We start from the raw sequence: 10,952 nt of genomic DNA on the forward strand, positions 1-10,952 counted from the left end.
ATATATATGTTTTTCCTCCTTTTTAGAAATTGGACATTAAAAAATTAATTTAAAAAAATCTATCGTGATTTAAGGTCTCCGTTTTCAGGCTGACCAGGGTGGTTCTCTCAGACAGGCTTAACACCTTCCTCATCTCTCCTTCACCTATAGCTCCAGGTCAACTCTAATAGCAATCAATGAAGGCTCCTGCTACAATGGCTAATTCAATTTCCCTGGACCGGTTTTCTCATCAGAGCTCAAGGTCCTGTCCCCAGCTGATAGGGCCTGGGAACATGTCTGGAAGTGTGAGGATTTATCCAGGCTGTCAGCCACTCCTCTGTAATAGACACAGATAACTGGATTGCTGGACAAGACGGGAAGGTGAGGAGCAACATGAGATGAGAAGCTCACCTGCCCGCCTGCATGCCCAGAATAAGGTGCACCACATCCACCAACGCCCCCCTTCCAACCATTAAAAAAAAATAAAAAAAACTTAATCAAGAGACCTCAGCTCCTGCTTGGCCATCTTCAATGAGATTTCAGGGACTTAGAGCAGGAAGGATGGAAAAAGAGATCTAGAGGGAGGTGAGGGGGCGGGGGGGGTGCTGGTTGTCTAAGGGGTGCCAAGGTGAGATTAACACCTGTGTGGCTTCTGTTCACTTACCTGGGGTTCCCAAATGACTCCCCCGGCTGCAAAAACTGTGCTTATCCCAATTGGCAGAGAGAAAAAAAAAAAAGTGAGAGCAGACTGAATAAGAAGAGAGGCGGCACCCTGCTCTCGCTGTCTGTCAGCTGGCGACCCATGGGGGCAGAGGTTTTGAGAAGAGAGGGATCAAAGGGGAACCAGAAAGGAGAGAGAAAGTGGTGTGTGAATAAATACAAGGAGGGGAAGGGGGGAAAAAAATGGAACCAATGATCCACTTTCTGTCTCCTTCGATCTCTGCCTCCTTTATTCCACTCGCACTTCCTCTCTTTGCTCGGCCGTTCTGGTCTCCTGGACAGCAACCCGCTGTCCACAGCAGTCAAAGCAAATAATGCGAGGGTGAGAGCGAGGCCTAATGTGGTGCTCATCGTACACGCACCACGGCGGCGGCGGCGCACACAACACAAACAACCGAGACGCAACAGCCCCCTCTCGGGCTCCGCATTCTGGCTCTCACACTGCAGCCGCCTCTGTGGAGTGTGTAGCTGTGCTGTGTGCGTACGTACATCTCTATACGCTGTAAACATACTCGCACACATGTTCCACCGTCTTTCTTCTTGCGTGTACATGCACGATCAAATGTCATGTTCAGCAGTGTGAAAGCAGATATTCTCGAGTCTCTAGCGCCATTCGGGATCCCCGGTGAGAAGACATCTGATGGCAGATGCTGCAGTCTGATGGCAACTGAGTTATCCAACCACACCACAAACCATTGCCTCTTCCTAACTTAACGTATGTGCCTCACACTCATCCACACGTGCATGCACATATGCTCATGTATGACTCCAAGACGCTACTAAGTAAAAAAAAAAAAAGAAAGAAAGAGGACAATTTTGTATTCAGGGAAGAAGGCAAATCTTTCACTTTGCAACAAAGGAAACTGAGAACAATAATTGTATTCCTAATTCATCAGACATGGTGAAGGGATGCGTCTGAGGTCTTGAGTGGCGTGCCGGCAGTTGTCATCTGTCTGCCGTGCAGCGAGTTAAAGCCGCCGTGGCAGCCAGCTTTCAGACTGGCGTACAATAAGCTGGACAGCAGCCAACGTGTCTCCTCTTCAGTCATCACGCATTCTTTCAACCCACACAGGATGCAGAGAAAAAGGCCCGATTTGGACAAAAGAAACAAACCGCAATTCTGTCTTGTGAGCATGAAATTAAAGTTTAGCATTTCAAAAATTTCCCAGAAACGTCTCGAGTGCCTTTTTTCTTTTTCATTCAGCTGAGCTTAATGAAACGACACAACCCGCTTGGAGTGATTAATGAAAATGTCAGATAATTGTGTCCTGGCAGCATTTCATTATTCTGTGTCCTTTTTTTTTTTTTTTAAAGCCTCGACTGGAGCAGGAATCCCGAAAATATGTAATTTAGCTCTGACCTTTGGCAGAGTTCAGCAGGTCCCCCATCTGTGTGCGAGGAGCTGAGAGGAGCAGGGAGAGAAGAAGAATGATGACCCCTTTAACAGCTTGCCTGCGACTACCTGCTGATCCAAAAACACTGGCCAGACATGAAGCCCCTGCATAGTCAAAGGATCAAACAGGGCCAGAAAATACTGCTTATTTCAGTGAAACAGAAAGAGAGGGTCTTGGGGGTGGAGGGGGGCGAGAGGGGGAAGCTTGTGAGGTTGTGGGGGATGGTGGGGTGGGGATGTCCAGTGGTATGTTTTGTGCTACTTTAGGCAAAATGGAAAGAATACGAAAAAAAAAGAGGGTGGAAAACTGAGGTCTTAGACTGATGGAGACAATGAGGAGGGCAGGAAAAGCCCTAACTGGTGTTCACAGTCCACAGATTCAAAACCAGATACTACATTTTTCACAGTATAGCCTTGCCAACAGTCCATGATGCATTGCACTTCAACAAGGTTCTCAAAGGTTTCAGAGGAGAAACAGTCCCACAGCATCGCAGATCCACTATAGTTATTAGCGGACAAGAGGTGGTTTTCACATCTTCGTCCACTATTTCATACCAGTATTTGGTGCCAAGAATTCAGCCTTAAAACTTGTACTAACTTAGTGTCAGACATATTCTGTTAATTTTTTAAATTGCTTTTAAAATTCCTATTAAGAAAACTGTTGATTTGCTCTTTCGCAGGGCATTTCTCTGAATCCTTACCAAAATACAATATTGGCAAGAAATGTCCCACATTGCATTTATCCTGAATCTCCAGCTGTCTGGTCTTAACTACCATCATTGCTACATTACTCTGTCAGGTCAGGAGGCTGGCCACCCCTTTCACAAGTCAGGTGGCTCTCATTTGGCGACTCAGAGGTGGGACATCGGTGGGTCACCTTCTTCCACCTATGCTCTTATCAGTCTTTTTTGGAAAACATGTTCAAAATCAGTGTAAATCCAAGCTTTAACATGTGTTTTGTGGAAGAGGCTTCAGGCACATTTGAACCAAAGTACTTCAGCTTCTGACAGAGTTTACTAGATGTTTACTCTTGTAATAATAGGACAGAAAAGGCTTTTTACCTCAGAATGCCTCCTAAACAAGCACCAGGCATGTAGATAAAACAGCATGTATGTAAAATGGTTGCTATGGAGACCTGCTAACCACAAGATGCCACCCTTAACTCCCTCACCTTACTGTTTATGCATGGTGGCAAGATTACCATGTCGGTCTGAGCCAGACCTTGTTGGCTCAGACCGACAGGCCTCAGTGTCATGCCGCATTAGCGCTCCAGGTAAACAAACAAACGCCGATCAGTAACACTAAAATGCCTCAGCTACTAATACTGTAGCTCCCTAAACACAGTCCGGTACCGACATTTATATGTCGGTGTTTCTAAAATATTCAAACTGAGGAATTTTTTTTACCCTCTCCAATCCATCCTGAAATAAAATATGCATTCCTAACAAATAACTTTACACCAAAATTGTGTATGTATATATCCATGCCTTGCAAAACACTAGACTCTATTCAGCTAGAAGAAAGTTAATGCGCCACAGCCGCCATTAGCAAGAGATAACCCACACTTTGACTGCGGGGGGAAGAATAAAACGACACATACTGTACCTTTTGAAGCCTAATCCCCTTTTATATTCCTAATTAGGAAACAACAAGCAATAAGCCTCTTTGCTGAGCTGACCCACACACACCAAACTCACATATGTGGGTGTGTTAAGATCTGAGGAGAACCATTTTCTCTGTGGTCTTTTTTTTTTTTTTTACTGATTAACGTCGCCATTGAGCCAAATCCTCTGTGGAGGTATGATTTCAGCAGCTTTTGTCACGTTTGTTTCTTAGCGGACTTATGTAAAAAAAAAAAAAACAATGAATTTCTTGAGCCATTGTGGAAGGTGGAGAATGCCAAAATCAGGGTTAGCACTTTATATTAGTTCATTTTTAATTGAGTTAATTACGGGGTATGTAATGAATTGCAATTAATTGCATTTTAACATAAACCCATGTAGACAAAATAAGTAACATTTTCAATCAAAAAAAATAAAGATATATATATATATATATATTTGGTTTTTTTTTGTTTGTTTTTTTTGTTTTTAATCTGTCATTTAGGTTATTCAACCATCCGAGTTGTGCAAATGACTCAGTTTTCAATGTTTCAGGAACTCCTGATCATTCATGTGAAGAGAGGAGACGCCACACATCCTTTGCTTTCCTGCGCCTTGTGCTCACGTTTGTGTGCACATACTCAGGCGTATAGAGACAAGCAGCTGGGGAAGCACAGGACAGGCTTATGTGAAATGCCCACAATGGCTCCAGAGGGATTAATTTCTCCCACTTTATTTGTTTATTACTGCATGGTGAGCAACTGGGATAGCAGCGGCAAAGCAAACAGAATAGAGCAAAGAGAGAGTCTTCTTCCTGTGGCTTTCGATGCCACAGGAAGTTTTAATGTACTGATTACAGTGTACACAGCGATGTACAGTACACTGCAATGGTTTCCTCCAAATTACAGTAAACTTTCTGTTACTTGTTTCACACTGCTGGATTTTTACACTGCCTTACCAAACTGTTTGTAGTTTGTTTTTTTTTTACATTTCACAAGTTTATTGGCGCGTGTCTAACGGCTTTGCCCACCTCGAAACTGAAAATGTTCTTTATGAAACTGCTCAGGTATTAAGTGAAGGTGAGTGTAGAAAAATGCAGGGCAAGAGTAGCATTTTTTTTCCAGTTCACGATTATAAGCTATGTTGCATTGGTCTACTGTTTAAAATCATACCAAAGTATATTTTAATAAAATGAGACCAAATATTGAAAACGTTCTAGAGGACTGGCTTCTTGTTGAAGCATTTTATAGAAAATGTCTTTGCATTATGGATGCTTTCATCTTGAACTATCTCAAGTTTCAAAATCTGTTAAAAAAATGCATTGTTTTTATTAAAAGACTGAATATTTAAAGTGTTGGCAGTATGTGCACACTGTTGATATACATATGACAGGAATAATGGTCGATCTAACATGTTCTAATGCAGACATGTCGCAAACAAACATGAGGTGGCTTTATATGAGAAAAGAACTTTATGCAACTTCATGCCCATTCTTATCTCCTCGACTGAAGGGTTATAATGATCAAAAAATAATTGAAAAAATACAGGAGAATCTTCTGAAAGGACACGCCAAGACTGGATTGGCATGTTAAATATTAGATAAAAGCTGTCAAATCAATCAAACTTCATTTGGGTTCCTGAAATCACCCAGGAAGAGTCTGACCTCCTTTTCTATTAACTTCAGATATTTTTGTACCTTCTTTAGCCACATTGCTCCCTTCTCACAGCAAGACTCTCACTCTGGCTATCTCACACGAGAATAATGAAATAAATAATTTCAAGAACACACATACACATACAGAATATTTCAGAGAAGGTCTTAAATAGATATACTACTAGTACACACAAACACACAAATTAAACATAGTTGCTCAGGGAATAGTTTGAGCACATTAAGCCTTGTCATGAACCACTAAATATTAAATTAAGCACTTCTTAATAAAGATTTTTTTAGAAATTACTTTTTTTTTTTTTTTACAAATTGAATTTAAGCAGGTTTCAGCAACGTTTTATTACACTTAACAGAAGTCTATGAGGCGCGGTATTGTAAACATTGTCTCGCAAAAGCCTTTTAACATATTTTGGTTACAGCTACGAACTTCAAAGAATTGTTTTATGTGATAGAGCAAAACATAAAAGGGCAGAAAAATTCTGAATTGTTTTCAAGTTCATTGTTATCTAATAAAATTCTGCAAAAAGTGTCCATACAGTTCAACCAAATGACTTCACAACTCAGCACTCTAGGGTAAATCGAGTCCATCAGTGTGCGATTTATTCCCAATATAATTGGTGATGACCTCAGATGTGCGTTATGGACCATAAATAAAAGTTATAAAGATCAAAAAATCCGACGGGTCATAAACGTGGAAAAGTTTAAAAGAGGATATTTACAAATTTGTACCGAACTTTGAATATCTCACGAGGCACATTTCAATCCACCATGTAAAAATTAAAAGAATATGGTGCACCTGCAAACCTACCAAAAAAAAAAAGACTGTCAGTCTAAACTGCAAGCAGAAAACAAATCACAGAAGCGACCACTAATCACCAAAGTGATTAAGGGGGAGCTGCAGAGATCTATAGCTCATGTGGGAGAAATTAGTTGGCATCTAGTCTTAGTCATGATGAGACTACATTAAAATGTTTTGGTCTGTAGCAACAGGCTTCACCATTCTAAAAAATCCACCTCGTTGTTAAAATGTGTTGGTAACAGCATCTTGCTTTCAGTAGATCTTTTTTCAGTATCAGGAAAGCTGACCATAGTTGACGTGAAGTTGTACAGTGCAAAGCGAGGATAACTATTAGAAAACTACCGTCTTCAGACTTAGACTCAGCATTTCAAGGACATATTACAACTAAGCACTGAGAAAAAGGCTTTTCAGACTAAATTAAAATTTTCATCACGTCACATGTTGAAGTAGAAACTTCTCTCTTCTTTACATGTATGGTGCTTATGAGGGAACAGAGAATCTATTGTTAGATTCTATCTGATCTTGCCACCATGTTGGGGACTAAATAATACATTTAGTGAACACATGCATGAAATATGCAGAGGTTTTGTCTCAGCTGAAATAAAAATAAATAAATAAATAAAAAAAATAGCACAATGGGATGTTACTGGGCCCAGAAAGCTACAGAAAACATGTTGGAGAAACAAGCCAAGCTCCTACCGAAATAAATCTGTTTTTATTAGATGTTAAATCCTGGTCTTTATAAAAGCACAGACTATTTGGAGTCACTTAGAAGGTTTGGTATGCATGTGTACCGAACAATTACAGCATTGTTTTATACTTAAACACACGCAGAATGTTTGCGTGCCAAACCAGGAGGGCAATTGGGGTGTGTGTGATGTCACAACGAAAAGAAAGAATCAAACTGTGATTCGTTTGAAAATCTAGAAAATCGGCTCGGATGCAAAATGAGCATCAGGTAGTAAAAAAAAACATTAATTAGTCAGGATTATAATTAAATCAACCTCTGTCATCATACAATTAGCGTTTGAAATATTTTAATGTGCTGTGGTCCATTTTGTGATGTGTTTGTCCATCCTTTAATTTTCAGCTAATTTTCAGCTAACCGGCGAAATGATATTCAATTACTTAATTAAGTATGATCCAGCTGYGTGCCATCTCTCCACACCAGGGGCTGTCTCCCTGTGGGATGCTGGTTTAAGCTTCTCTGCACTAATTAGCACAGTGACATTATCAGACTGTACCTGGCATTCTCTCCCACCTCAAGCACTGAACCAACACCGACTGCAAACTCAACATCACGTTAAAATAGAATGTTGTTTATTTAGGAAACTGTGATTTTTTTTAATTTATTTTTTGATTTTCATGTTTTCAGACAAAATTATTTTCCGAGTTACAGAATTAGGACATCTCTCAGCAAAGAGATGTCCTGATGTATGCGGTGAGTGGTTTGGAGTTGAACTTTTTTTTTTTTTTTGCATGTAATCCTGCCAATAAGTGACAGAGTACAGTGGTTTTAAAAATTGTTTATAACTCTTAGCATTTACTCAGTATTAAAACTTCAAACGTGAATTTTTTTTCCACTGGAATTTAAGTGATAGAGCAAAATAAATTATGGCCTAATTTTGAAGTGAATGGGAATCAATACATATTGAAAATACAGTACTTTGCGAAGTGTTAGAAGTAATGGATGGATGGATGGATGGATGGATGGATGGATGGATGGATGGATGGATGGATGGATGGATGGATGGATGGATGGATGGATGGATGGATGGATGNGATGGATGGATGGATGGATGGATGGATGGATGGATGGATGGATGGATGGATGGATGGATGGATGGATGGATGGATGGATGGATGGATGGATGGATTCAAACTACATTTCATATGGCAGACATACCAAGAAATGGCCGCCCACTTAAACTGATGAGGGCTTCACGGTCCAAAAGGGAGAAACTGCTGACAGGTCATTTTAGTCATGCGCTAAAGAAATGTAGCCTTAATGGATGAGAGGCAAGATGAATCATTTTGCAGAAAGGAATATGTATCAAGTCTTGATTAAGGTTGGTAACAAACCATGCAGGGAAGACAGCAAGCATGTGGAAGAAGGTCTTCTGGTCAGATGTGATGTAGTGAGTTTAATGGAAATACCTTGACCTGCATGTCAAACTTCAGATGTGACAGAAAAACAACAGCGTACAACACCCTAAAATCCCCGTCCACATATTAAAGCACAGGGGTGGCAGCATTATTCTGTTGAGATACTTCAAGGATCCAAGAAAGCTGGTGGGCGTTGATGTAAAAATGTGAAAGTGATCGTGTTTGTTGTTGCACAGAAAATCAAAGGAGGGTTATATTACAGCTTACATCCCAGGAGCTGTAACACACCAAATAAATGGCCATCCAAAATGTAAAAAAAAAATTAAAAATTCCAGCTATGTGGATCAGTACTTTGACAACTCCTGCCCTGACATTTATTGGCAAGGTAAACAATTTGGTTTATTCTCATATTATATTATGGTCTTCGGTTTTGAGCAAAAAATGCCTCATTAGAACCACGTGGGGAACCAACAAAGGATCAACACAGAGTGTCCAGTCCAGCCATGTCTACCTGACGACCGGCAGCCCAATTTGATTAAAGGCTGACGAGCCAAAGAGCCTCCACCCGCCATCCTCRGCAGGCCAAAAGTGATCGCTATGGTGATGCGTAATTACAGCTGTCGGCRCGCTCTCCATCCTGCTGGCACCAATTTGATTGCTCTCAGCAACAATGATGGACAAGCTTAGCATGCCCTCCATCTCACTCCTTCCCTGTCTGCTCCCTTTATCCGACATGCACCCTTCACATGGCCACTAAACACAGGCCGGTCGCTTCCATCCCGGCCCGGTTTTAATTGTTTCTCTCCCCCCGTACCGACTCCTCTCGCCACCCGTTCCCTCCCCGGTTCCTCCTCCGTCTCCCTCTCCTTTTTTCCTCCTCTCTCATGTGGACAGCTCAGAAGTGCAAGTGTTATTACATGAAACTCCCGCTGTAGCATTAATTGAAGGGAGATATGGTGGGACGAAAAGCGCCGGGGGGTAGTGCATGTCCATTATCACTCCTGCTTTCAACAGGTCTCACATTTGGAAACTGCAAATTGCAAAAACTTGCAAGGGCAAAATGTTTGACATTATTTGATCTGCAACCATATGGTGCAGGCAGGGAAAAGGGGGTGGCGTTGGTTGGGGGGAGCCCCCCCTGCCCCACCCCTTCCCCGAAAACAGATAAATAAGTAAACAAAAGGAGGGAGAGATGCACAAAAGGAGATGTGAGAGCAAACAAATCAAGAAGATAATTGTTTTTTTTAAGGGGTAATTAAAGGAGGAGGTTAGTTTGCATGAGGGCATGTCAAGTGTTCTCTTTGTAGCCTCTCCTCTGCTATGCCCTTGCCTCTTACCTTATAGATGACAATGACAGTAGCCATGCTGTAGGTGCTGAACAGCAGAACCTGATGACAGGTGGGCAGAACTGCAAGATCAAATTCACAAAAAATTAAAATAAAAAAACAGCTTTCCTGCTCGCTTTGTAATGTTGGATTTAAGCATTAATGAAGTCAAGAGTAGCTGGACGGAGCTTCCCATATCCTCTGTTAATTATCTGGCTTCGTCTCGGCATGCTTGTCCTTAATGTGACCTAATGTGGCTAATCGCCGGACTTGAAAACAATCAAAACAGCAATTAGAAACAAGAGCCCCGGAAATGCAAAATTCTCAAATGAATGCAGAGGAGGGGGGGAAATAAAGAAAAAGTGCTTTTCATGTCAGCAGGGCATGTTCAGACGGCATTTCAGGTTGTGCAGATAAGGATGAAAAATAAGGGAAAGTAGAGAACTACTGATGCTTAAATCAAATACAAAAAGAGTGAAAGCTATTTTTTTTTGTTCATCTGATAAAGAAACAGAATCCACATAAAATGGGATTTGGAGAAAAAGCAATTGAATTGATATATCAAAGATGTTTGAAAGCAGATTTGTATCTTCTTATGTTAGTTGAATAATTTGGCAGACCTTTGATGCAGTAACCTCATAAGAAAAAAAAAATCAGAAACGGTTATCTCTTTGCATTTGTTCCTTTAAAAAAAAAAAGGAGGACTTACACAAATACCTCTTCAAGGAGGTCTTGTTTAAGCTTGTAAATTCCTTGAAAGGGGATGAAATTGGGATCTGCCTATTCCGGTTACAGTCCCGGCATGGTACTGACAAAAACAGATGAGTGTTTCTCCTGAGGGAGAGGACTGTGGGTATGGAACCAGTTAGCGCTGCCTGTTATTGCATCTGATTATAAAAAAGGCTATGTGCATGGGAACTTCACTGTTAAAACTGGATGATGTTTGCGCCCATAAAAATATGGTAATGCAAAACAGTTAGCTGAAGGACAGAGAGCTTTATTATGAGGGTATTTATTGGGTGGATTTATTTGTCCAAGGAATGCTGATTACTATAAAGCTTTAAAAAAAAAAAAGAAAGAAAAAAAAAAAAAAAAAAAAAAAAAAAAAAAAAAAAAAAAAAAAAAAAAAAAAAAAAAAAAAACACATGCTTCGTAAAAATTCTACGTTTTATATCGGGGAACAAAAAACATAGATTCTGTTTTACATAAAAAAATTTCTTTAGCATGTCAGATGTAAGGCCAACGCAGAGTGGTACACAATTATAAAATGGTAGGAAAAGGATATATGATTTTTTTAAATATGTATCTAAACTTTTTTATGAAAAGTGTGCCATGCATTTGTGTTCAGAAACAGTAG

This window comes from Poecilia reticulata, linkage group LG2, assembly GCF_000633615.1.
Source record: "Poecilia reticulata strain Guanapo linkage group LG2, Guppy_female_1.0+MT, whole genome shotgun sequence".
In the NCBI taxonomy this organism is placed as follows: Eukaryota; Metazoa; Chordata; class Actinopteri; order Cyprinodontiformes; family Poeciliidae; genus Poecilia; species Poecilia reticulata.